The 27,415-nt window shown below is 42.6% G+C and overlaps 1 long non-coding RNA gene across 2 annotated transcripts in view; it reads left to right on the top strand.

Annotated features, from left to right (window-relative positions):
* Positions 1–27,415, top strand: part of LOC125640342 (uncharacterized) — a 77,586-nt gene that overhangs the window by 21,751 nt on the left and 28,420 nt on the right. Inside the window, exon 2 of one of the 2 annotated variants that reach the window (XR_012669404.1) lies at positions 14,678–14,771. This is a non-coding gene — a long non-coding RNA (uncharacterized LOC125640342). Of the gene's footprint in view, positions 1–14,459; positions 14,772–27,415 lie in introns of those variants that run through there. The other variant, XR_007357768.2, reaches the window with a different exon arrangement.

Here is a 27,415-nt window from a genome sequence, read left to right as displayed (position 1 = left end):
TGTAGCTTGTTGCTTCTTTTTTTTGATCGGCTCTCAGCAAGCAGGGGCAAGGGCAGGAGAGAGTCGGGTGCACAGTGGGCCCACCACAGTCCCAGACTGCATGCTGAGGGGATCTTGTCACATAGAGTGTGGTGATTCTTAGGCATTGGCTTGTTTTGAAATGGGATTAGTTTGATTTTTGGCCTATTGTGAAAATCGGGGTGCTTATTTACTGCATGAAAGTTGGCAACTGTGTCTAAGACCTCAGCTGTAATACATGCTTTAGTTTCTCATAAGAAAATCATCAAGTGACTGCGTATTAAGGCACTAGGTGATGATGATGAATATTAAAATCTCCAGAAAGGAGGATTAAAGGCTCTGAAAATTGTGGTTGGAGGAGTCAGAAAGAAGATGCTGAGGAAGTCCTGAGACACAACAGGAGAACTGAGAAATACAGGCCCAAGGGTCATGAAGATCCTGAGAAACACATTGGTGGGAGGCTTCTGGGTCTGACAAACAGAAGGCCTAAGGTAAATAGCACAGGAGCTGAGAGACTCTGGCTTCAGCTTCTGAGACGGGCATGGGGGAATAAAGAACACAATAAAGATGGGTCTGTCCTGAGGAGCTGAGATACTTTGGCTGAGGTAGCAGGAAGATCATGGTGTAGGCAGATGAGTGACAGGAGCTGAACAAAATTATTAGAAGATCTGAGGCATAACAGATGAGCTGGGAAACATAGATAGGGCTAGCTCAGGCGGGGGGGACGGGGGAAGGGGCAGGGTATTTGAAAAAGGCAGGCAGCAAAAGGGTTACAAGGAGGAGGATGGATCAGTGTGAAACAGGCAGGAGAACTCAACTGAGAAATGACCTACCCTGCCACTTTCTGAATGCTGGCTAGGAAAGCTATGTTAACCCTGAAGAGTCTGGAAAACCACAACTTCTTTGGTTTGTTGGATTGTAGGAATTAAAGTTTGAGATGTGGAGGCGCAAACGGGCAGTGCAGCCTGTACATTTTAATAAGCACTGTCGGAGCTAATCCACCTCTGTTTTGATGTGGAGTAATTAAAATAGATAAAGAAAGTTCTTGGCTCTGTCCTTTCTCATACTAGAATAGAGGTTTCATGTCACAGTGTAAAGCAGCTGTTGCCATGAGATTATTAAAGAAGCCTGCTTTATATTTCCATAGAAAATTCCTCTTTCTGCAGAGTCAATTCATTCTCGTATGGCTCATTTACACTTCAGACACACACACATTCCAGCTAAGGATGACATTAATGATGATAGTTTGGATGCAGCGATAGGACTGAAATCCATTCCTTCAAACCACTTCAAACCACTCTTCTAATTCAATTCATAATACAGTGCTGTGAGACTATGGCCATGGTAAAAACAATTGTTGAGAGAAGATTTCTATGGCACAGAAATTGATGACATGCCATATCAGTCATAAAACTGCCATGTGTCTGGTATACTTGATTTAATTACCCCTTTGATCCAAGGCAAAATGTGGCCTTTCATATCCCAGTCTCCAGGCAACCCAACTGAAGTCCACGTGCATACCTTCAGAAGGAAGGGGAGGATGAAATATGGTTTCCCAAGGGTGTAGGTTTGGGCGGGGAGGTTGCCGCTCCATTTCTCCCTTCTTTCCATTCTTCTGCTGACCTAACCCCTCAGATCAATTTCTCTTCTTGCCAGTCACAGCAGTAGGAAGGGAAATTGTGGAGAACAATGCGGAATGTGTACACAGTGTTATCAGTGGGAAGCGAAGTGATATGTGTTGGTTCAATACATTGCTTCCTACTCTCTTGTGGACAGCACTGATGCCATGTGAGGGATTCAATAGTACTGGGACCAGCTGGCAGAAAATCAGGAGAGATGCCTGTCAAGGGTTTTGGGGGAATCTGGGGTCATCTAGGTTAGCCATCCCCAGTTCCTATCCTTGTTCACACAAGTGGCTCCAGGCCAGCCAAAAATGCCCACTCATCCTCCAAAGCATTTTAAAGTGCTTGGGAGGAGGTTTTTGTCATTCACAAAGTGTGGGTGAGTTAATAGCCTTGCAGAATCTGGCTTTGAGAGTCTACAGGAACTACAGGTCAGAGCCTTGTCTCATCCAAACTTTTAAAAAAGTGTAAATAGCATGTCTTCTCACAGTTAATTTCTAACAGCTAAATGGTTATACTAGCTCAGGGAAAAGCAGCAAAATTGCTGGTGAAAGACAAGATGGGAGTTAATGGTTTCCATACATCTCTTGGATTCATCTAGTTGTTTCTCATTTTTGCCAGTTACTCACGCTATTTCCTCTGACCCTCTCTCCTCCCCTCCAAACATCCTCCCAGCATCACTTTCCATTCAGAAAGGCTGTGAATTTTGTTACCTTTGAAGTTCTTCCTTAATCCACTTGTGGCAGAGATAGTACTCCTGTTCATTCTACACTCAGTCCCTCTGGAGCCAAAGGGCAGAGCTGGGCTAAACTAGATGATGGTGAAAAACACCAGCAGCTGGTCTACACTAACAGTCCCACCATTGCTACCTCAAGTGGGGATGCACCAATGCCAGTGCAACAGTGGGAGATGTAAAGAAAAATGCCAGTGTAAAACTGCCACAAGCCACTGTAGTACTGTTGAGATTGATACCATGAGAGACGAGACTGAAAGCTGGCCAGAGCCAGAGTTTCTTAGTCATTGTTACAAACACACAAACCTCCCAAAGTTGGTTTTGTGTGTGTGTGTGTTTTATTATGATACCTTTTTAACTCCCAAGTCTCATAAACACTAGATTGAAAGGATGTCTTTGTTAATGTTTCAACATTTTACCACCTATTCAATTAAAGTGTGTGAAAGCTCACAATAAATTGTTCTGAAGCTTCATCCGACTTGACATTCTTGATATTCCTAAAGTAAAAATATGTAGGGCAAGATCCCACTTTTTTTTTTTTTTTTTTTTTTTAAATAAAAAAGCTTTCTGGCTTTCCGCAAACATCAGAAAGAACCAAAACAAACAAACAAAAAAGCAGACTCAACTTATTTAAACAGAATTTGCAGATCCCCTTTAATAGTTACAAACAATAGTTGTTTGCTTTGTTTTAAAGCAACTCTCATTTTACAGACTGTAAAAATTGAGGTGTAACTTCCTCAATTATTATTTTTCCTGTCGAATCTATTTATCCATCTTAATATATAAAACCTCCAAATGCCTACATAACACTTTATACATGCTTCCTGCTTTATATCACAGGCAACCAGGGAGGGACTGATTCTTATTTCACGTAGAGTTTTTCGTAAATAAAAAGTAGGCTTGGGAAATTCAGTAAACTTTCAGTATGGCTAGAGTCCAACTCAAGTCCTGCCCTAAACTGCCAAACTAAAATAAACACAACTAAAATGATACTGTCACCGTATATTTGATTTCTTAGAACTAAATGACATTTTAAAAACACATTACATAGCAAATATAATTGCTGTAGATTATGCTGAATATTATGAAATTTTCTAAGTTAAAAATACTCTTGGCTTCAGACAATGAAACGCTCTTAGTTCTTCTACCCAGGAAACTTGCACTGTTTCAGTTTGTGAGTTCAGCTGGTCTCAAACAGCAGAAAGTGGGTGGAAGATTAAAACCTACATTGGGGGATGGCCTGATAATGCTCTGTCATGCAGCAGGCCTAAGTATGATTTGCCTGTGCTCCCTAGGAGGAGACTGACCTGAAAGTCCACAGATTGAGTTTAGTGGGACAGGATTTCATCTCATGTCTACGAAGTGCAGAGCCCTTTGGATTAAACTAATTTAAGATAAAACTGCTCTAATTTCAGATGATCTCGGCACACATTAAGCAGAGAGATGATCTCTAGGTAACCAGGATCCAGCTCCTTTAGGGATTAGCTTTCTTTTTCTGCTCTAGTCTGTGCAAATCCCTCTCAAAATCTTGTGCAGCTAAAATCCCATGCAACATTTTCAGTACTTCTGTTTTTGTACAGAGTAGTCAAGGTTGCCTGCAGGGTGCTCTGTTTTGAAGGTATGAGAAATGATGCTGTATGTCAAAGTATCAATTCCGCTCTGCATATGTTGCCAAAAAAATCTTGTGCTAAATTGACCAGCAGTGCAGTAAGATTCCCCCCGCCCCAAGAGGCCCAACTTCTCATAAAGTTCTTCACAAACTTCTTGCTGAAATCATGGTCCTCTCGTGTTTTCCAGTCTTGATTCTATCCTTGAATACACTATTCCAGTAGAATCTCTGTCTCCTAGAACTTAAAGTTTACAGATCTCTTTGCCATTGGCTATTTTCAGATAGATAATCCTAGAAATGTAGGGCTGGAAGGGAACTCAGGAAGTCATCAGGTCCAGCCCCATGAGCTGTGGCAGGACCAAGTAAACCTAGACTATTCCTGACACGTATTTGTCCAACTTGTTTTTAAAAGCTTCCAACGATGAGGACTCCATCATCTCCCTTGGAAGCCTTTTCCAGATCGTAACTACCCTTATAGTTAAATTTTTCCTAATATCTAACCTAAATCTCCATTGCTACAGATTAAACACATTACTTTTTGACGTACCTTCAGTGGACAAGCAGAAGAATTGATCACCATCCTCTTTATAACAGCCCTTAACATACTGGGGGAAGAGGTTATCAGGTCACCCCTCAGTCTTCTTTTCTCAAGACTAAACATGCCCAGTTTTTTTACAACCTTTCCTCATAGGTCAGGTTTTCTAAACCTTTTATCATTTTTATTGCTTTCCAGTGGACTCTTTCAATTTGTCCACATCCTTCCTAAATTTTTGTGCCCAGAACTGGACATAGTACTCCAGCTGGGCTCACCAGTGCTGAGTAGAGTATGTGCCTTATGTACAATGCTCCTGTTAATACAGGTATGTTCTTGGCAAATGAAAATAACTTTTATAAAGCTTTAAAATAAGCAGAGATGATTCTTCTTCAAAGGAATAAACTCCAAAACATTGGCTGCTGGGTAATATGTTTAGATATAAATCTGTACCTGAAAAAATGGGTCATCTTAGCAGCTGCCAGACCATGGCCTGGAGTTAGAACCAACGATTGGGAGTAGGGACTTGTGACACCCAGTATACAGAAGCTCTTCTAATGTGGGTGCACTATAGTGTGCCTTTAATTGGAGCCATTGCTATTTGTCTTTGTTTTGTGAACAGAGTATTATCACAAGCCTTTAGGTCTTAGATCTATCCTGTGCCTGTCTCATTCAAGCTGCGTTGTGGTTTTTTTCCCACAACTGTCATATTTCTTTAGTGACTTCTCAATATTACAGCTTTCTTTCATAAGCCATGATATGGTGATGCAGTTTCTTCCTTCTATAGTTAAGGTTATGTACAAGCATCATTTTTTATTATTGTGAAGATTTATTTACACAGAATTTAATTTATAGACTTTCAGGCCAGAGGGGACCATCATGATCATCTAGTCTGACCTCCTGCATACTGCAGTTCACAGAACCTCGCCCACCCACTCCTGTAATAGGATTTTGTAGAAATTAAGTGACATTACATAGAAATCAATCTGAAAACATATAAAATTTAAGAGAATGATATTCTTTCCATAACATGTTTCAAACATCCTATGGGATTTGATAGAGAGTTATAGCTCTGCTATAAGTGATTTTAAAAATTCTTTAGAAAGGTTGTCATTCTCTATTAAATTCTATATGACTTTTCCATAAGGGTTGTGCATTCTCATTACCTTTTAGAGTAACAGACCACAGTAGAGAAATTGCTGGTAATTCCTCTAGCATTTGTTGAAAATTTCCTGCTGATACACAACAATAATGATTAAAATAAGTCTGAGTTTTGCAAAAGGACTTGAGCCATTCATTAAAAGGTTCTGAAATCATCTAAATATCTGTTCCAGCACTGAGTCCTTGCATTGCTTAGTCCACATTGTAAAAAGAAGAAACTGTTTCTGTTCATTCTCAGTACTGCACTTACCCTGAATGAGTGGTGGATTTGTTACACAAGTGCTTGTGTAACACCAACAGACCCTGGTTGTCATCTGTTGGCAGGCAGGATTGAACTGGGGACCTCTGGGGCTTAGTGAATGAGCCTCTACCGCATGAGCTAAAAGCCAACTGGCTCTTAGCTAAGGCTGTAGAACAGACTCATTAACTCTCTCTCTAAGTGGTCTCGGTGCCACTAGATGGGCAGAACACCACACCCAGGAGGTGTGTGGGTTACACTTGCTTTCCACTGTTTGCTCACATCTACCCCCATATCAAATAGAGTTGCCAGGTGTCTGGTTTTTTACCAGACAGTCTGGTCAAAAAGGGAACCTGACTGTATCCAGTCAATACCATTGACCAGACACCCAAAGTCCTGTTACTGCTGGCAGGGGTGGCAGGGAGGTGTTGGGTCATCACCTGTACCAGCCCCTACTCAGCTGGGGCCACCTCCTACCTACATTGGGCAGCTGGAGCTCCCAGGCCTGGCTCTGCAGGTGAGTCCCTCCTGACCCAGGTGGGGGTGGGGGGAAGAGGGAAAAGCAGCAAGCAAGTGGGGGGTGGGGGAAAGAGGAGCAAACGGGGTGTGGGGCCTTGGGGGAAAAGGTGGGGCCACAGGGGCAGGGCCTTGGGGTGAAGGAGCAGGGCAGGGGCAGGGCTTGGGAGGTTCCAGCACTCCTGCTGGAGCATCCAGTTTTAAAATATTATAATTTTGGCAACCCTAATGTCAAATCATTTAATTCCCAAACACGGAAGTTGTTTTTGACTTAACTCTCATAACTCCTCTCTGGACTCATTTGTGGAGATCATGTTAACTTGTTAGTTGCCAAGAACAGTCTGTCCTTTTTAAATATGGTGTAATGGACTGTAATATTTCATGAAACTGCCTGTTCTCTGGGCTTAGCTGGCTCTAACATCAGTAAAACCACCAATTAAATCACTTAAATCTGCTCTTGACATTGGTCCATTTCTTCTTTGGTATACTCATATTCTTGTCTTTACTATCTGCATTTCAAATGGCTTATTCACCTTTATAAGGCTGGCTTTAAAAAAAATAGCCCTTATTTCCTGTTTCAACACAGAGAAAAAGCAGCTCATAAGGGAGCTTCAGTTAACTGCTCACTAATTACTGCAGTTTATTTGCAGATTCTGTTTCGTAGTTCTTGATTATTTCTCCAGGCCTATATTAAGGCTGGTGAATAGATTATTCCTAGCCACCAGTATGTTTCTAATCCTTTCTTGCTCCTTTTTATTTTCTAAAAAAGAAAAGGAGTACTTGTGGCACCTTAGAGACTAACCAATTTATTTGAGCAAATAAATTGGTTAGTCTCTAAGGTGCCACGAGTACTCCTTTTCTTTTTGCAAATACAGTCTAACACGGCTGCTACCCTGAAATCTTTTTATTTTCTGATGCCAATTTAAATTTTATCCACCTCTAATCAGAAATAGTGGTGTTATCAGTAGTTGCTATGGAGTGGATGAAGTGAAATACTTGATTTATGGAGCACCACCTTGTATTAGACTTACCACCCAAAGTATTCTCCTTAATATCTTTCCCTGTAATGCAGCCCTGAGCAGAAGTGTCTCACAATGTGTGTGTACTCTACGTCAGAGCCCATTGAAGCCTATGGGATTCTTTTCATTGACTTCAGTTGCCTGTGAGGCCCTAAGGACAGATTTTGAAAGGTATTTAGGTGTTGCTCCACTGAATGTTGCAATAACTGATTTAGGAACCTAAGTGTTATTTACAAAAGGCATTTAGCCACTTAGGATCCTAAATCCCATTTAGACTCCTAAATCAGTTAGGTATTGCATAGATGAGTAAGGCAATGCCTAAATATCTGTTTAAAAAAAATAAAATCTGGGCCTAAGGGCCTGTTTTTCTGCTGCTGTTACTCATCTTGAATAGTACTTACTCACACAGTAGTAATAGAGGCAGTGTAAAGTCTGAGAGAATTTAAGAGGTAGGGAGGAAAGAGGGAGAGGTTGGTGGTGAGGAAGTGGGCTAGAAGCTAAGATAGCAAAGGGTGGAGGGAAAAAACAAGTGATAAGGCAAAGGGGGGGGAACAACTGGCAACTGAGTTTAAAAAATGGCCAAGTGCTTTCGTACTCAGATAATAATCAAGCCAAACTGTTTATCACCATCTGCTTGTTGGAGTTACATGGACATTGCCTGAGGAGAAAAGTATCTGACATTCCTTAAGGCTGGATCTAAAATATTAATAATCAAGAACAAGGAGGTAGAATATAAACTAAGGAAACCTCAGCCCAATGAGGTTCACTGATAAAGAACCAGTTTTAGCCCTGGGACAGTGTGGTGTGGTTGTGTGCCCTGCATAGATCTGGAATGGTTTAGTGTGAGCCTGAGAAGCCAGTTATTTTATCTAGCTGCACCTGGAAAGAGAGCCAGGCTTAACTGACCATAAAGCACAGCTGGCAGGACCAAGCTGACGAGTGTAAGGAGAGGAAGTTTGTAGCAGAAGGGGGCTGCAGGAAGAGAGTCTGCGGTCACATTATGGGATAGAGAGGTGGTGAGGAGGAAGTCCAGGGGGAGAATATGGCCTGGGATCCTAGCCTGACTAGAGAAGGATGGCAAGCGGCCTGGGAAGCGTAAAGCAGCTACTGGGGATGGTGCAGACCCTGGTGGTGTGCCCTGAATCAAGGGCAGGATTTGGACTGCCAGGGAGAGGGCAAGTCCTGGGAGGTGTTCTGTGGAGGAATAGAGTAAGGAGAACTTGAGAGGCTTAAAGGGCAAGGCTGGGTAGGAAAGTGCCCAGGGAAACAGCAGCAAGGAGTGGATTTGCACAGGCCTGGGCCAGGGGCTCCAGAACAGGGGGAACCTGGGGGCCATGGCACCGTCACTTTTAAAAGTGGGAGGGCATAGCTTTTTACCAGCCATAAGGGTGAGTGATGGGGGAGGAGGGGAGCGAGTGGAGAGGAGTGAGCGGGGCCTCAGTGGGAAGAGGCAGTGCAGGAGCAGGACTCAGGGAAGGGGCACTGTGGGGGGCCTGGCCCATTGTTTGGATGCCCTTGGTCCCCCACTTTTAGGGAGCTTCTGCCACTTCTGACCTGGGCTGCTATTTGTAGGGTCCATGGGCTGGAACCTGGTGTAGTGAGAGGGATTGGGTTCCCCTACCAGTCACTGGTAATGTGGCCTGAATCTGGAAAAGGAAACAAGGACACTAGAAACCCTTGAGGCAAGTGAATGAAGACCAGAGGCAGGGGCCAAAGACCCTCTTGTGAGGACACTGGACTGCTTTATGTTGGGCTTTCGTTACCCCAAAAAGGGAGAACTAAATCGTGACCTGGATGGAGGGCCAAGTTATGGGAAGAGGGACGACCACAGCAACAGAGTGACCATTGGCAGGCGGTGGCCAGACCGATGGCTACTATGCCCACCTGGCCAGAAGGGATGCTTTGCAGTGAGTGAACCCCTTCACAGATAGGCATGTATAATCCCATTTCAAATCAATGGGTGTTATGTGTATGTATCCAAGGCAAGAATTTATCCCAAAGGCTTTTCGACTGTGTCATGCCTTGCTCTGGCTCAGAAATTGTGAGCAACTGCTCCTCATGCTACACAGTTTATGAGCACTGGTAATTGCCAAAATAAATATACAGGAACAAAATGAAGTCAGCTGAAGGCTTGAATATTGAAGCCTCCTATGCCAGGAGGAGTAGATTGGCCAGTTGAAAAAGGATTTCTTATTGTCTAAAAGACAAGAAAGGAATTTGAAACAGTGTGGTCTATATTTCTAGCTAGATCATTATGGCTAATAAACGCTTGGAGAAAGTGATGTGCATATGCTGTTCTTTTTTCCCTTCAGAATATCAGAAGTTTGTTTTATCTTGTTCACAGTGTTACTGAATGTAGTCTGTATTAGAGAGGGGCCCGCTGCCACAAGTTCCCTCCCAGCCAGCTGCCTGCATCTGTGCTTGTTCCTCTACAGGGTAGCCTGACCGCAAGTAAGACATCTCCGCAATGTGAGATGCACCAGGGGCTGCTGGGCTAAGCCCAGGATTGAGAGGAAGTAGAATGTGGTCTCTAATTAGAGCTGGCCAAAATTTCTGGCGCAAAGTTATTTCTTTAAAAAAAATGCCCCTTTCCCCAAAAACTCTATATAAAAGAAGTAGACACTATCAAAAGTGTGCATTTTCAACAACATTTTCCACAATATTCTAACACATTTAACCAAATTTGTATCAAAATGGTTTTTAAATAGTTAGTAACTTTTTTAATTTACCCAAACCCATCTTTTCTTACTGAAAATTGGGGTTTCAGTAAACAAAAGTTTTCAAAATAGATGTAGATCCTTCAATACACAGACTTTTAAAAAAAATCAGTTAATTTGAGGTATTAACTATCAAATAAACTTGCTAAACGTCTCCCACCACAGGCCAGCCTTGTATATAGTGGTGAGATCCTGGTGTCTAGATTCAGTTATCCTTCTGCTTGGAGTAGTCAAAAATTATTTTCACAGGTCCATCCAGAAATGGAAGGTTAGCTCTAGGGATGGGGGACGAGACTAGGGGTTTGGCTTGGGCCCATCACTAGTATTTTTTTAGTACATGTGTGTTTATATGTAGGTGTTTCCTTCTGACTTCTCTCCTTCTCTCTCCATCAACAAAATAAAATATTTTAAACAGCCAAAAAGATGCTTCTATCAATTTTGTCCTTTTGCCAGTTTTATCAATATGGCCCCAAATCAACAGAATGGCTGCAGACTGTGGAAGATCTCACAAAATTTACTTATGGTAAAAAATAGGTTTTAGGGAAATTGCTCTTTTTGACTGTTTTTTCATTGCTATAAAAAGCATACAAAAATATTTTCCTTTGGTATGTCTACATCTTTTTCACTAAATAGCTAATTTCCTTTTTCTTTTTGCTGAATAGTAGGTTCTTCTGTTTTGATGTCTAAGAAAAAAATCTGATTAGAAAATCTACAGTGAAGAAGAAACAGGAAACACTGTCATCTATATAGGATTTACAGTTTAATGCTTTGGCTTCCATAGATTCACACAATTTTCTACTGGTTAGGAAAATGGCAATGTGCAGACAAAGAATGGATACTGTAATACTTTTTTATTATTTTTTTTTCTGGAAACATATTCCATATCACCTTCTTTCACTTCCCAAATTATCCTACAAAAATCAGCATATAAAATTAATGCTCAGTAAATTTAGAACAAATAAAAGGAAATCTCGCAGCCTATAATCAACCTGTGGAATCACAGGAGAATCTCAATTTAAATACTACAGCAGACTTTATATACACACACAGAACATGAAACAATACCTCCTCCCACCCCACTGTCGGGCTGGTAATAGCTTATCTAAAATGATCATCAAATTGGGCCATTTCCAGCACAAATCCAGGTTTTCTCACCTTCCACCCCCCCACACACAAACTCACTCTCCTGCTGGTAATAGCCCATCCAAAGTGACACCTCTCTACACAATTTCAGAGTAACAGCCGTGTTAGTCTGTATTCGCAAAAAGAAAAGGAGTACTTGTGGCACCTTAGAGACTAACCAATTTATTTGAGCGTGAGCTACAGCTCACTTCATCGGATCTTCATGCAGTTGATAGATTTCCACTCCATACGGCTAAATGCAGTGCCTTGCATAATGACAGGTTTCAGAGTAACAGCCGTGTTAGTCTGTATTCGCAAAAAGAAAAGGAGTACTTGTGGCACCTTAGAGACTAACCAATTTATTTGAGCATGAGCTTTCAGCTGTAGCTCACGAAAGCTCATGCTCAAATAAATTGGTTAGTCTCTAAGGTGCCACAAGTACTCCTTTTCTCTCTACACAATGTGCATGATAATCAAGTTGGGCCATTTCCTGCACAAATCCAGGTTCTCTCACCCCCTCACCCCCCTCCAAAAAACACACACACAAACTCACTATCCCACAAGTACTCCTTTTCTTTTTGCAAATACAGACTAACACGGCTGTTACTCTGAAACCTGAATTTAAATACTATGGATGGATTTTTTTCTTTTGAAGGGATAGGTAATTTTATAGTAAGTTATAAATATTCTTAGCTATAACCAGCAACAGAAATTAAATCTCAAGGCATCAGGGAATAAGCTGATTGTAGGGGTCAGGAGGGAACATATATTTTTACACAATTCACGAAGGGCCAAGTTCTGCTTTATGTTGGTGTAAATCAGAGTAACACCGCCGAAGTCAGATTGGTGCAACAGAGACCAGAATTTAGAATTATGTGAATTGTACATGAGGGCTTCACATCTGTCTGATGCATCAGTTCTTGTCCTCTATGGGGAGGAAGGCAGACATTATGAATCAATGGGGTAATTAGCTATGCTCCTATATAGCCAGGAAGTTTTTGTTTGGAGACTGAAATGTATGCAATTTCTATACTTGGTTTTAAACCTGAACATGGACACCAAGGCCTAATACTTGAGTCCAGCCCACCTTTACAATCTCCCATTTGCCTAAGTCTTCTGAGGCCAGTTAGGCCTCTGGCATAAGCATTCATGAGGCTGTGCTAACTATTGCTGGCTTGCAACAGTTCCCAGGAACTTTTTACAATGGCTGCTGGATTGCTAGCACACAACAGTACTCTGCCATGACACCTTCCTCGTCTATGCCCCAAATGCCTCATATGCTGCTGGGGAGAGGGCTGAGTCAGGTTAATGTGGATCCGCTATGCTGGCTGTATACAAAGTAGGGATTCCCTCCTGCAGGGGGAATCTTCAAATTCCTAAATATGTTGGCTTTATGGTTCTTTTGCACAGTCAGGACCTGGCCCCAAGCATGAATAAAACCAGATGAAATAATTACAATCCAAGCTGCCTAGCAAAAAAACTCTCTGAACACAAAGGAAATCCACATGTTAGACATATTTGGAGTTCATCCCTCAATTCAATCAGATATAAAGTGCTTTTCCTCCTCAAGGAAACTCAGATGGAATAGTTCAGCCTAATATTAGTGTTTAAAGTTAATGAGCAGCACATTCATAGCCTTTGTATTTTTACATTCTGAGAATCTTTATCCAATAATATGGCGGAGGTATAAGGTTAACTTGTGGTGACCTTTTTTTAAATGTGTTAAATATCAGCATAATTCTTCTCTATAATGATCCTAAGTCCAACAGTGAATGATTGAGGTCTGGGAAGCATGGGCCATGTAAATACTGTTCCAGGGATGGATTTTCAAGCACTCAGTACCCACTCTCAGGGCCAGGTTTTTAAAAGAGCTCAGCACATTGGTTATTGGTACAGGTTTTACGAATGAGGCTTTATTTAGGTTCTGTGAGAGAAGAGTTCTTTTGAAAAACTGGCCCAGTTGAGGGTGCTGAGCCCTTCTGAAAATTCTAGTTCCAGTGTCTGTGTTTGCTTTGGCCTGTGTCTTTCTTTGAGTATCCCTGCCATGATCTAGGAAACAATATTTTATTCTTGTGCTCTCTGTAGCTTGCCTTGCACAAAGCAGGTGAGCGCTCTCCTTTGAGGCAGCCAGAGGGAATCCTCCTGCAGGAGGGACTTGTAACAAATATCTCCCAGGCTCCTTATACATCACAGCCCTCAGCCACTGTAACACAACTGTGCTCCACTCGCTACTGGGAGAAAGAGACTCAGACTTATTCCTGTCACATACTGATGTTGCAGCTCTGGCACTAAGCCAACATTCATTAACAAGCCTTTAAATGCTGTGACAAGGGTAAAATTTCTGCATCTGTATGTACTATTGTAAATTTTTTCCATATCCTTCCATTTAGCAAACTCTTTAACTTGTTTTATCTCTGCTACAGATGTATTTTCCCCTCTCCTCCTATCTTTTCATTCTGTCCAACTCACTGTGGTCAGTAAAATAGGGTTATTTTTAAAAACCCGATTAATTTTTTTCCTACTGCTAGTGTTAAAAATGAATGCATAGAGAGATCAAACAAGGAGAGATTAAAGAGAGAGAACTGTAAACAGATCTAAAAATAGATCCTTGTCTCTTTAAGTCTCATGAATCTGTTGCCCACAGTACAGCTTAGTTTCTTTAAAAGGAACAAGCCCCTTCATTTCTGTTGATGATAAAAGCACTGTTTATAAATCTCCTGATGAAAGCAGAACATAGTTTAAACACTGTACTGTAGAAGATGTTGGCATCTGTTAAGGATTTTTGTGTGAGAGAGTGAGTGTCAGATGTTCTAAGACTTTTTCCAAATTTTTCAAAAGTTTATTTCCAAGTCACTCTCAGCACATGGTACATTTAACATTTTTTCAGGATTGTCTGGTTCTGAATTCCACTGCTTTATTTATTAACCAGCCATGTGTGTAGAAGAAAGAATTTTAAAAATCATAGCTCACATTTTTTTAGCCTTACCCTAATGCTTGAGAGGTATCTGTTCTGTAAACAATATGTGGCAGAGAGCTCAAAGGAAATGAGTAAGCCCCTTACAGTGAAACACATTTTAGCAGTTTGCTTAGCTGAGTGCTTCTTGTTTATTTGTTAAAATGCATTGCCAAATATGGAGTGAAGCTTTACTCAGAAGAAACTGCTTCACCAAGGAATTGATTCTGTCTCACTGACTCAGGGCTGTGTAGAAGAGATAAGTAGTGTCTTGGCTTCTTGAGTTATCAGAGTTACCAAATCATTACTTTTTTCCAATGACTGTCTCAGCTCCACGGAATACCTTGTCTGAACTAGCAGGGGAAATAAAACAATGATAGGCCCTGACTCTTTCATCCATTTTTTTCAGTTTCTCATTTCCTTTTCTCTATCAGCAGCAGTGAGAAGCTTTGCTCTGCAATCCCACCTATAAGGACCTCAAACCCTTTTGGAGCACAGACTTGGGAACCCTGTTCTGGGACCTGATCTCTGGTGAGTTCATTTGCACGGGGGGTGCTGATCCTGACAACTGAAGAGAGACTCATGAAATGGTTAAAGCATTGTAGGCGGAGGAGGGGAAGTAGTTGGCTCACTTTGAATGCATCCCTCTTCCCCCCTCCACACACTTTTGTTATTGTTTGTAAAGGCCTCATAGAGAACAGTGGTATTTATGTCTAGCACCACTACAGGACATGACATTACTTTTAGATTCTGGTTTTTCCCCTTTGACATATAGAAGTGTGACAGAAAGAAAGGTGTGTGGGAGAAAAAGTACAAGATCTATTGTGCATTTTACCACTCTCCTTCCTCTCAGAAGAGAACACATACTTAAGTGTGGAGGTAACAGTGTGAGTGGTTTAAAGGTATCAGTGTTCCAAAAGGAAAAATATAGACAGTGGGTGAAATCTTGGCCTTTTGAAGATAATAGGAGTTTTGTCATGGACTTCAGTGCAATCATCCAGTGACATCAATTACATAAAATCATGTACTTTACTGCTCTGGGTGGAAACATAAGCTGCACCACTGATGTCAGCTAGTAACCAGCCTTAGTTTACAAATGATGCCTACCACCTGCAATGTTCCAGTGGTCTGGCACTTCACAAATAAGTGAAGGCAATGCAGTAGGACTTGTTCTGTTGAGCAGTTGGTTATGGAGAGGCAGCACAGCTGTGCATCAGTGGAAACACCACCTGTCAGTGGGGATGCAAGTCTCATTCTGCTGGTTCTGCACCAACATATAACAAAAGTGTTGACCCCAACACAATCACGGACAACACCCTTGTGCAAAACAGATGTCCTCAAAATGCCCTCACATGTGTGATCACAACTCCCATTGACTTCAGAGAGTGTGTGTGTGTGTGTGTGTGTGTGTATGTATTTGATGGGAGGATTTGGCTATGGAGGGCTTTCTGCACATCTGTAGAGCTCCAAAGCAAAGTCCCTGGCCCATGGGTCAGATAAACATTATTCTAGGTTAATTAACCAAAGGCTATCAGTCGTCTGTGGGTATTCACAGATGAAGAAAATACTCCCCCCGACCCCTCCCTCCCCCCGCATTCAGGCAACGGACCTAGAGATCAGTAGGAGGTGAAGATGTTTTATGCCATTGGAAGTTCCTTGGAAGCCATTTACTGCACAAGATGCTATCTAAATACTTGTTATTGTTTTACAGTTATTTATTGCCCATGACTGTGTATCCATACATGTTTCCCACTGAGCAGTGCACCGCACCTCAGGAGGAGGCAGACATTTTCTTGTGCCCCCCACAGAGCTGCTCAGAAATTCCAAGCTACTTGCAGATGCAAAGCACACTATCATGAGCTGTAGCTCACGAAAGCTTATGCTCAAATAAATTGGTTAGTCTCTAAGGTGCCACAAGTCCTCCTGTTCTTTTTGCGAATACAGACTAACACGGCTGCTACTCTGAAACCTACCATGCGCAAGTCACTTTTTGATTGTTGATTGACTAGAGTGAAGCAAGGGGTTAAATTATGCTGCCAATTTTGTTGTTTATAATGTAACTATCTCCTTTGCCTTCGTGAAACTGAAAGGGCTCAATCTGATGTAAATGTGGTAGCTCAAAGAAAGAGAGATCAGAGCTCTGAACAAGACCCATAGGGGAGGAAATGGAAAATTACAGATTAAGGGAGGGTAAATCTGATTTCAGAAAAGGAAGGTCATACCTGAATAATGTAATGGAATTTTAGCTGATACCATGCTGCTCAGCTAGACAAAGCAGGGGGGGAAATAGAGCAGACAGGCACTGTATGCCATAATTAGAGTACATGTAGTTCCCTATCAAAGGCATTAGCAAAATATAAGGTGTGGAGTCATGGAAAATATGGAAAGCTGGCATGCTGGATTCAAAACTGGCTAAACAAGGGATAATCATATGCTGCTTTTGCAGGTGTATAATTGAGAAGTATCAATTATGTATAGCTGGTGCATAAGAGGATTACTGAGTCACAGAAAAGCTTTCTTTGTTTGGAAGAATTACCAGTTGATAGTTATTCCCATCCATTCCCCATTATGTAAACATTATTTGTGTATTTATGTTGGCTTTTCATTTTTGAAGATGGAAATGCATTTGCTAAGCATATTCATGTTTCAGCACTGCAAGTAGTTTAACCACTTCACTGCTGGTCCTTCATGCCAACTGCTATTCTGCTAAGTTCCATTGAAAGCAGAAGAAACAATCTTTTGTTTATCTATTTATATGTCACTAAGAATACTGTTGGCACTCAACAAATAATAAATCATAAGTCAGCAGCCGAACAAAAAGTTCATTCTGCCAATATGCATTCTGTTTTGTTTCTCCAAGCCTGAATATTAGTACCAGTATTACACAAAGACTTTGTTAAACAATTAGTATGCTTTACTATTAATTATTGAGTTCTCTGTGGTAGGGACACAATTTTCCTATATGTGTACGGCGCTTATCATAATTTAGATTGCAATAGCACCCAAAATGTACTAATTTAATAGCATGACAGTGTTAGGCCAGCCTGTCTACATTCTGGTTCCTAATGGTCAGAGCAGAAACCGGAATCAGGAGTTTAGCCAAGGATCAGAGGTGTAATTGGAGCTGATGGTCAGGAGCAAGGCATAGGGGCAGGAACCAAAGACCAGACAAGGATCAGGCATGGAGCAGGAGTAAAGCAGGAACAGGGAGTTGGGGCAGGAGTGAGGCAGGAACAGGACAGGAGCATAGCAGGAACAGCATTGGTTACAGAACACAGGAGACAGGCAAAGAACAGGGTCCAATGCAGCAGCAACCGGGAGTCTGTGTGGTTGCTCAGAGAAACCACCCAGATCACATCTTAGCTTAAGCGGGTGCAAGCCAATCAGGTACTCCTGGCTTTCCAATAGGTGTTCCAATAGGACTTCCTCTGCGGCCTGACCTTCCAAGATTAGTGAGGTACTCCTTTGTCTGTCTCCCTTGGTGGCAGCGAGGCAGTATCAGAGACCTAGGGCCCAACAGTTCCAGTTTCTAGACCAACAGAAACCAGGAACCTGCACCCTTTGATCCTTACACTGCCTGTGCACTCCTCCAGGGTGGCACTGAGCCTGGCTTGCTGGGATGATATCAGCTTTTCCACTAGCTTGGGGACATGGATATAGGCACACAGGATCTTTCCTTGGGACTGTGAGATACTGAAGGCAACCTTGCCTCAGATGGGATTCAAGGATTCCATGTACTATATAATCTTGTGCCCCTGAATCTCGACTGGTGGAGGGGTTTGTTGAAGCTGATCCAGAAAGGGATTCTCTATATAGGGCTTGAGGTGTGATGTATGGAATACTGGATAGATGAAGTGGGACTACTGAAGTTGCAACTTAAAACACTACTGGGTTCACCAGCTGGTAGATTTGGAAGGGACTGAGGAACTGATGGTCTAACTTCTGAGAAGGCTTGCTTGTCCCAAGGTGTTCTTTGGAAAACCAGACCTTCTGGCTCACAGCAAATGCCTGACATTTGGGGTTGCTGGTCCGAGAATCACTTGTAGGCCTTTTTAGCCTCTTCCAGGTGACTCTGGAGGAAAAGTATCTTGGATATAGTGAATTCTGGACCCAATTGACAGCCTCCAGATAATGCAGTGTGGAAATGGGGATGATATCCATAATTTGAAAAGAAGGAGCTCTGTCCTGTGTAGATGATAGGTATTATTTTTAAGAGAATTTGTTATATTGTATCAGGGAAACTCAGTTGTCTTGATGGAAGTTAATAAAGCACCAGTACTTGATTGACCCTCACCAAATGCCTGTCGATATGGCTGTGATATATGGTAGAGGCGGATGCATTAGGCAGAGTGTCTCCTGCCAGAAGCAAGAGACAAATTGAGGCTCTCGATCAAAGATGATTTGGTCTGGAAGCCTCTGGAGGTGGATGATGTGCACCGCCAGCAGCTGGGCTGCTGCTTCATCCAAAAGCAGATGGCTGCAGGGAATGAAGTGGGCCACCTTAGTTAGTTGGTCTATGAGCATTCGGACTACAGTGTGACCCTTGGAGCCTGGGAGTTCCAAAACAAAGTCCAAAGTGATTGAGATCCAGAGTCTCCAGAGGTTTTAGGATGTCAAGGGGTTTCCCATGAGGCATCTTAGTACAAACACATGTAATACAGGAGTCTACACAGTTTCAGACTTCAGTACTCATACCAGGACACCAGAAGAAATGAGCAAGAGTGAAAAAAGTCTTGAGGTGACTAAAGTGGCCTGTGAGCAAGGTGTCATGGCATAAATGTAATTGAATGTGTAACTGTGATGTGTGTCACCCTGTTCCATATGGATTGTTGCACTTTGGCCATTCCCTTCTCTGGGAGTCTTCTCAGCAGAGGTGGCTGTCTGCAGGCATGTCCAGGGAGGTCAGGTGTTAATGAATTTACAGGTCTTCAAGAGATATGGGGTGATTCCAGTTGGGCTCTTCATTTCCCTGGTAATATTCCCGTTTATGTGATCGGGCATCTGCTTTCGCATTTCTGGTTCCTGGATGGTATGAAAGGGTGAAGTTAAATTGGGAGAAGAATAGTGCCCACCTGGGCTGTCTTTGGTTCAGTGCCTAAGCCATCCAGAGATATTCAAAGTTTTTATTGTTGGTGAAGACCTGTACTGGGCATCAAGCTGCCTACAGATTAGAATTGTCGCTGTTCAAAAGAGGATTTCACAGCAAGCAGTTCTCTGTATAGTATTTCATAGTTAATTTCAGCAGGTGTGAGCTTGTGAAATTAGTATGTGTAAAGGTTCAATACCAATTGGGGCCCAAGCCTTTGGGACAAGACAGCACCAAGAGCCACGCTTGAAGCATCTGCTTCCACCATGCATGGCTGAGTGGCACCCAGATGTGTGACAATGGGGGCTGTTATGAAGGCAATCTGGAGCTAATCAGAGGCTCACTGTGCTTCAGGTGACTAAATGAACTTGGCAGACTTGCGGAGAAAGGAAGTTGGGGAGGCCTTTTGCCCCAAGAAATTCAGAATGAATCGCCAATTAAAAAATGTTGAATTCCAGAAAGATCTGCAGCTCCCAGATGGGCTTGGATGCTTCCCAGTTGTGGATTGCTTCAGCCTTCTGAGGGTCCCTATGATACCCTTCAGGGAGATGATATACCCCAAGAACTCAGTGGATGGCTGGTCACTCATGCATTTTTTGAGTTTCACATATAGTCCACATTTCTGTAATATTTCCAGGATGAACTAGGTGTGTTTATTGTGATGTTAGGGATCCTCATAAAATATCAATATCATCCAGGTAGATGACTAAGATTTCCCTGCACATGTCATACCAAGTGTTGGAAGGGGGTGGGAGCATAGGTTAATCTAAATGGCATGATCACCTACTCAAAGTGCCTCCAATGAGTCCAGAATGCTATCTTCCTTTTGTCCTCCACTTAAACCCTCCCCAGATTGTAAACCCAGCAGAGGTCTAATTAAGTAAAGATTTTGGTGGATCACATTCAGTCCAGTAGCTCTGAGATTAAGGGCAGGGGCTGTGAGTTTTGGATTGTTATCTGGTTCAAAGCCTGATAATTTACACAGAGGCACAGCATTCCATCCTTCTTTATCACAAAAAGGTCCAGGGCCCCTACCAGGGAAGTGGCTAACCAGATAAAGCCCTTCACTAGGTTTTCTTGGATGTGTAGGCCCAAAGGGCTTTCAGTTATGGTTCTGACATAGGGTATATCCACCCATAGGGAACATGGTTGTGGATCTATGTGTCAATCATAATTCCATTGTGGAGATAAAATGTCTGCATTTTTCTCTTCAAAGACTTCCAAGAAGTCTTGATAATTGCTAGGGAGCTGGGGGACGGTGTCCTGTGGGCTAGGCCCCAAGGCCTGGGTTTTTTTTCCCAAGTGTCACAGTCCTGGGAATAGCTCTAAACACAGGGCTAGAGAATGGGACTCAGTGGGTTGCAGGCAGTAACTGAAAGAAAAACTGATCTTTTCCATCAGGAAATAATGGGGTCATGCTGCACCACCAAGCAATGCCAAGAATCAGGGAAAGTGCAGTGAATGGATTGCATTTAGTTGCATAACCTCTCAGTGTCCCTAGAAATCAATATCTAAGGGCACAGTTTTGTAGGTCACCAACCCTGAAGACAAGGGACACATAGATAGTTTTGACAGGATACAGCCCACTCTTGGGCTGGAGGGGGCTGCACAAGGTTACCTTGGCATTGCTGAAATTTGCTGCAGCCCTGGAGTCAATCATTGGAGGTGGAAGGGTGTGGCTAGATCCAGGAGACACATCTGTATCAGAGCTTAGATATGAGGAGAAGCCCCTCTGGTCTCAGTTCACATCTGGGTGCCCAGTCAGGAGGTAGTACCAGGATGGTACTGTGAAAACTAACAGTCCCTCTCTGCAAATAAGGGACTTTAATAGTTATCAGTATTTTGGAAAATTATTTATGGATTTAATATGCAGTCAGACTAGATTGTCATGATGTTCCCTTCTGACCTTAAAGTCAATGACTCTATGACATTTTAGAAAATGAAACTCTTTTAAAAAATAAGTAATAAAACAATTAAGAAATGTTGCTTGGCCTAATTTAACAGAATGTTAAATCCAAGATGACGTGTGTCAACTGAATAATTCCACACTGCTACATTTTTTCCATGCAAGTTATAAATTGTGGTAGAAAATAATCCATTCAAGCTGGCACTGGTGGTCTAGTATCTGTAGCAATGAGCTGCCAGTTGGTGTGAATGACACATAAGGCAGAATTGTAACTTTCTGTCACCTGTAATTTGTTTCACATGTAAAATCCAAGGTCCAGCTGAGTTGTAGATTTCAAACTGTGAAATATCTTCCATAACTACATCTTTTTAAAAAAAACCAGTGAAGTTCTGCATAATGTCTGAATGATTTACTATTCCATTCTAGATGGGATGGCGTGGCTTTACCCACAACTGCATAATCAGAAAAGGAGTATATGTATCAAATAATCTGTTACACTAAACAAACAAAAAAAGTAAAAGTCTAAGCACCAATTCCTCCTAAAATAGAAAACTATATGGCATAGACACTATTAGATGCCAAATTTTAAGTAAATATGATATGCTGCAGAAGGCCAGACAGGATCAGGATCTGTAATAGTTGTGTACCAATCTGATGGTAGTCTGGAGGCTGTTAGTTCATGGGATTGAATGTATTTATTGTTTTTCATTATTGCTAAAATTCAGCTGTTTTACAGCTTTAGTTATGTTGTTACTGTTTACTATTGCATGTATTTGAATGAAAGGGTAACTCAATGTCATTGGTAATTTAGCCCAGGCAATTGTAGCCATTTTGTATTATCACACACAATTGAGCAGACCTGTAAGAAGGTAAATAGAGAGCCGTACATTCTTAAAAGTTTTCTGTTTCTGGCCTTCTCTGCTCTGAAGGAAATGCTGAATGTAGTCCAGCTTTGTCTAACTTCCCTCTGGGTACTGTTATCAGGGCTGTTACTAGCAAATGTTATTAAATTGCAAGATTAAATAGCTGAAAAGTTTCTGGATGGACCTTGACCAGAATGGGGCTATTAGGAGTTTTTCAAAAAGGCATTGAGGGTAAATGGTGAGACTTTCACTGGAGAAATAAAGTGCATTGCCAAAGTCAGAGTCAAGACTTCTATGAGCCTTTTAATAGGAAGTTGGCTAAATTAAAGGTATTAGTGTAAAAGGGAACTATCCAGAATACGGAGTCTAAAATTAGAATTATTAGCTCTTTTTTTTTGTTCATGAGCACACTTGCTGTCCCTCTGCTTTATCGATTTGTGTGAGCAGGGATGATACTGATATACTGATTCACTTTAGGGTTGTCAGTTTTCTAATCGCACAAAACCGAACACACTAGCCCCACCCCTTCCTGAGGCCCCACCCTCTTTCCCGCCCCTTCCCCGAGGCCCTACCCCCAGCTCACTACATTCCCCACCCCTTGGTGGCTTGCTTTCCCCCACCCTCACTCACTTTCACTGGGCTGGGTTGAGGCAGGAGGTTGAGGTGTGGGATTGGGTGAGGGCTCCGGCTTGGGGTGCGGGCTCCGGGGTGGGGCCAGGGATGAGGGGTTTCTGGTAAGTATCTCTCCTCACTTGGTGTCTGGCTGCTGACCTAGCATTTTTCTCAAAGTCCTCACAGCAGAAAAGGAGTTCCAGGGCACAGAAGGCATTTTTAGTGCGCAGTAAGCATGTCCACATAGTGAGTTAGCGCAGAGTAGCCAGTGCACTGTAAATTCACACCCTAGCTTGAGGCACACTAACTTCACCATGTAGACAAGCCCTTACTCTCTCAGCCACTGTCCTCTGAGAGTCTCAGTTAAGAGTTGGGAAAGAGGGTAGGTAGACGTCTATTGCTATTGGCAATCTGAGGATGCTATTGCTTTGAGTCCCAGTCTGGGAGTGGTTGCTGGTCAGAGGTCTCAGGGTGTGGCAAGAAAGGGAATTCTCCTTGAGTGACTCACCAGAAAAGCAATCAGCAGTGTCTCTCCCTTGAGAGTTAGTGTTTGTAACAAGAAAGTAAAAAATTTAACACATGCAGAAAGTAAAACTGGAAAACCATCTAGACTGGGGTTCATCTAGTCCAGTAACCCCAGAGTGGAGAGCCTAAGGCAAACTCCCCTCTCTTTCCCATACAACCATTACTATGGCCCTGAGCTAAGGCAGGGGAAAGCTGACCTGAGTAACTCCTCATTCACTGGGAACCAGGCAGTGCCCTGGCATGCTGTCACAGCTTCTTCATCCAGCAGCATGGCAGCAGTAGAACAAGCTCCCCATACATGCTGCTTTCCTTGGCAATGTGTCTGATGGCAAAATACTGCTCTCTCAGGCCTCTTTCTGACACAGCTTTGGTGTAAAAGAGAGGGAGGGGAAGCTGGTGAGAGCACCAGCCAACACCTTCAAAGAGAGGAGCATGGGAGTAGCTAGGGATGAATAGCTTCTATGAATAGGGGGGAGAAGGGCATCTTCTGAGAGGCAAGCACTTCCCTCAGTTCCTGAGTAGCTCTTGAGAAGCAGCACCCAGCTACCTGCAGCTGTGTTTGATTTGTTTGGATGAGGAAGTAGTAAAAGTTGGTAAAGAAACCAATAGTTGGTAAACTATTGGGAGGTTTAGCTCAAAACTCCAAGATTCTCCGTGTCATGTTATATAAGTGAACATCTACCAAAGTCTTTCTAACCCTAGATTACATGGTAACAACTGAATGAAACTTAAAGGACACCCAGACTTCTTTCAAAATATATTGTTTAAACAGTTAACGTTAAAACAACCATTAACTCCCCTCCTTTTCCCTAAAACAATACAGTGGCCTTCAACAAGTCTTTGCACTATTGCTGCTTTATAGCCAGGTCTTGATCCATCTAATTATGTGCAGAGGAATTAGGGGGCATAAAGTAACAACATATGGCCCTATCCATGGGACTTGTAGAAAAGCCACAATTTAGTCCTCCTCCTTAGTATATTTTAGTTGCCAAACCATACTCTTAAAACTTATTTCTCTTATTATTTTGAATTTTGATAAATGGTTCCAGTGTTAATTGCTGATTTTCAGTATCTATTCGTCCACTGAATATATCTTCCAAATGTGCTACTTTATCTAGGCACATGGGGCTGAACTTTGCAAGCCTCAGTAATAATTCTGTAATTAAGATTGTGGGAAGCTTTTTACTTGAAACAGAACCAAAATCCCTCTCTCACACACTGAATTTAGTCTTCACATTTACTACAACTTCTTTCCAGAGGCAACTGAATTTTCTAGGATGTTTTCTAGATAAAATGCTTCCTAACCTTTGCTAGAGAACTTTAAAATCATTCAGTTTTCAAACTGAGCACCATGTGTCTGCCTTTCCCCCTTCACTATTGCCAAGCAACCAAACAAACCACTCCAAACTGCATTCCCTTTCCATTTTAGTATACCAAACCTTAATTCTGATGTTAGACTTCCTCATGGAGAAATAACAAATTATAGACTTATACCAGGTGTATCTATCAGTAAAATATCATCATCTGTCTGAGGCTGGAGTTAAGATTTTTCATTTGAATGTGGGTGTGAGGAAATAGATGTGTGCTTTGTGTGGTGGCTTCAGATTCTCAGACTCTATTTTGGTATCATGATGTTTGGATGGAAAGGAACGGGAGCTGACGTTAGTGTGCGGGTGACTGTTAGTCTAATGCAGGGGTGGCCCGAGGGACATATCTGGGTGTGGAAATTATATGGGGGCGGGCCATGAATGCTCATGAAACTGGAGGTTGGGGTGTGGGAGGGGGTGAGGGCTCCGGCTGGGAGTGCAGGCTCTGGGGTGGGGCCAGAAATGAAGAGTTCAGTGTGCAGGAAGGGGCTCTGGCCTGGAGCAGGAGGTTGGGATGTGGGAGTGTGTGTGCGTGAGGGCTCCGGCTGGGTGTGCAGGCTCTGGGGTGGGGATGAGGGGTTGGGGATGTAGAAGGGTGCTCCAGGCTGGGACCGAGGGGTTCAGAAGGCAGGAGGAGGATCAGCGCTGGGGTGCGGGAGGAGGACTGGGGTGCAGGAGGGGGGCAGGGGTGCAGGGTCCGGGAGGCGCTTACCTCAAGCAGCTCCCAGAAGCAGTGGCATGTCCCCTCTCTGGCTCCTACATGGACGTGTGGCTATGTGGCCAGGTGGCTCTGTGTGCTGCCCCATCTGCAGGCACCAACCCTGCAGCTCCCATTGGCCGTGGTTCCCAGCCAATGGGAGCTGTGGGGGTGGTGCTTGGGGCGGGACAGCGTATGGAGCCCCCTGGCTGCCCCTAAGTGTAGGAGCCAGAGAGGGTACGTGCAGCTGCTTCCGGGAGCCATGTGGAGCCATGGCATGTGTGGAGCGGGGGCAAGCCCCCAACCCTGCTCTTTGGCTGGAGCACCGAAGCGGGACAAGCCCCAGACCCTGCTCCCTGGTGGGAGCTCGAGGGCCAGATTAAAATATCTGAAGGGCCCGATGCGGCCCCCGGGCTGTAGTTTGCCCACCCTAGTCTAATTTTTGCTAGTGTAACTCTCATATCAGAAACCATAACCCTAAGTTACCAAAGTTTTTTGTTTGGTTTAAGATTGAGTTTCAGTCTGAACTCTGAATGTTTTTTGATGTCTTGTTTTTGAGGTTTAATGCCAAGTTTAATTATCTTTTAGTTTTGTGGTTTCATAGAAATCATGAAAGCCTTCTCGCCACTACTGTGGTTCTTAAGACTGGAGCAGTATCTGATGAAAAAGTGCAAATAGCTCCAGGTGCTGCTAAGAGACTCAGACATTTCTCAGCAACTACCTATCTGGCCCATTGGAATGGCAGCAGTATCACCCTAGGGCTCAGGAACGAACTCCTTTGGGCTGGGAAAGAGTGTGAACTTCCCCTCTTCTTGGCCATTTCTTCTGGTTGATCCATGGAAATAATACTTATTTACTTCTCCAGTGGATTTTGATGATTAATAATTGGTTAATAATTACAAAGTACTTTGAGATGAAAAGCACTACATACATGCTAAGTATCAGTATCATTTCACACAAAAACCATAGTTTCCACTAACCACATACTGCTAGCATCTGAAATAGAACTCACAATGGCTCCAAAAGAATCAGTGTCTAAAAGAGAGTGATTTCTGCTAAAAGAAGATCTCCACTAGCTATGGAAAGAACACCTGTGGCGATCTGATATAGTCCATCCACTATGGCCAGTGGTTGTAAACAGAGACCATTACACTTTTCTGCATATTATATCCACCTTCCTGCAGGGGCGGATTTACACCTTAAGTGCCCCTAGGCACAGCATCTTCAGCTCCCCCCGCCTGCAGCTGACCTTTGTGTTGCAAAAAGTTTTAGAGCAGTATGGCACCCGAAGGCACATGCCTACTGTGCCAAATTGGAAATCTGGCCCTGCCCTTCTGGCTGCATAAAGTTTTGTTTGATGCAGAAGAGAGCAAATGAAGGATTACTGAGATAAGGAAGAAGACTGTCTAATTGTGAACACTGAGGAAATGACGTCCTATCATAGCCACTGTTCTTAGCACCACTAACACTGTTGCTGTGCCTTCAGGGTACCCTACGGAATGAACGCTGATGCAGAAGAATTTTGCTTGATGCATTATCCACTATAAAATGTAGAAGCAGCACATTGTGAATCATCAGCTAGTCTCATTTTAGTTTAGTTACTTTACCACACAGCACATTGGGGAAAAAAAGACCCATTTTTTCATTTAGAACAAAATCATAATGAAATATCAGTCCTTATAGTTTAAGCTTCATGGCTGTCAGGCAACCATTCAAATATTCATTAAAAAATTAAAGGACTAGTAACAAAGGTAACCATGTAGAGGCATTCATTAGCAGTCTTAAATAAGAAATCCAATTCATATTTTTCAGTCTAGAAATGCATTTTGTGAAATGTTATTTTTTAATAAAAAATAAAGTATACTGTTAAAAAAGCCCAAACAAATGGATAGACACTTTAACCAACCAACCATGCAGCAATCAACCAAAAAATACCATCTGATAGCTATGATGCAGAAGCTGACTGTACAGTCAGGGCAGGGAAACAAGCAACCAGGTGGATATTAATGAGGTGGGGTTTTGGGGTGGCAGGGGGTGGGGTTAAACTGTTCATTTTTAATATATATATATATATATATATATATATATATATATATATATATATATATAAAATTCTTTC

The sequence above is a fragment of the Caretta caretta genome, chromosome 7 (genome assembly GCF_965140235.1).
Source record: "Caretta caretta isolate rCarCar2 chromosome 7, rCarCar1.hap1, whole genome shotgun sequence".
NCBI lineage: Eukaryota > Metazoa > Chordata > Testudines > Cheloniidae > Caretta > Caretta caretta.
This window is presented reverse-complemented; position numbering and strand designations above follow the sequence as displayed.